Here is a 598-nt window from a genome sequence, read left to right on the forward strand (position 1 = left end):
GAGAGGGAGAGAGAGGGAGGGAGAGAGAGAGAGAGAGAGAGAGAGAGAGAGAGAAATTGGGGGGGAAGGAGAGGAAGGGCGCCAGGAGTCCGCGCGTAAGAAGGAAAGGCTTAAGGGGAGGAAAAGCAGGGCGCCGGGGTGGTGCTAAAAAGACGCTGGGGGGTTCAGCACATTGCCCTCGGATCCTTAAAAAAAAGACTGATTGATTATTGAATGATGTATTTAATTAGTCCTTACAATCAATAGCAGGTTCGTACCGAACGTATGAAACGAACGTACTGAACGATCTGTGCCGAAATTGACAGGTTTATATATGGTTATCTTGATAATAAGGGCGTGAAGGGAAGCCAAAATTCCATTTAAAAGAGGGTAATAAATTATGTTATCGAGCCGTCATTTAACTTTTAATTTAATGGGTGAATACTTACAGAATTTGATACAGAGTTAGGGTATTTTATATATATTCATATTCTGCAATCATTTATTCAATAATTAGTAAGGATTTGGAGTAATTAGCGACTTAAGATCGCTAGTTTTTACGCTATGCACTCGCGAGCTTTTCATTGTGGAATTTCATTGTGCACGCCGCATACTGTGC

This window comes from Wasmannia auropunctata, unplaced genomic scaffold (genome assembly GCF_000956235.1).
Source record: "Wasmannia auropunctata unplaced genomic scaffold, wasmannia.A_1.0 LD336092.1, whole genome shotgun sequence".
Taxonomy (NCBI): domain Eukaryota; kingdom Metazoa; phylum Arthropoda; class Insecta; order Hymenoptera; family Formicidae; genus Wasmannia; species Wasmannia auropunctata.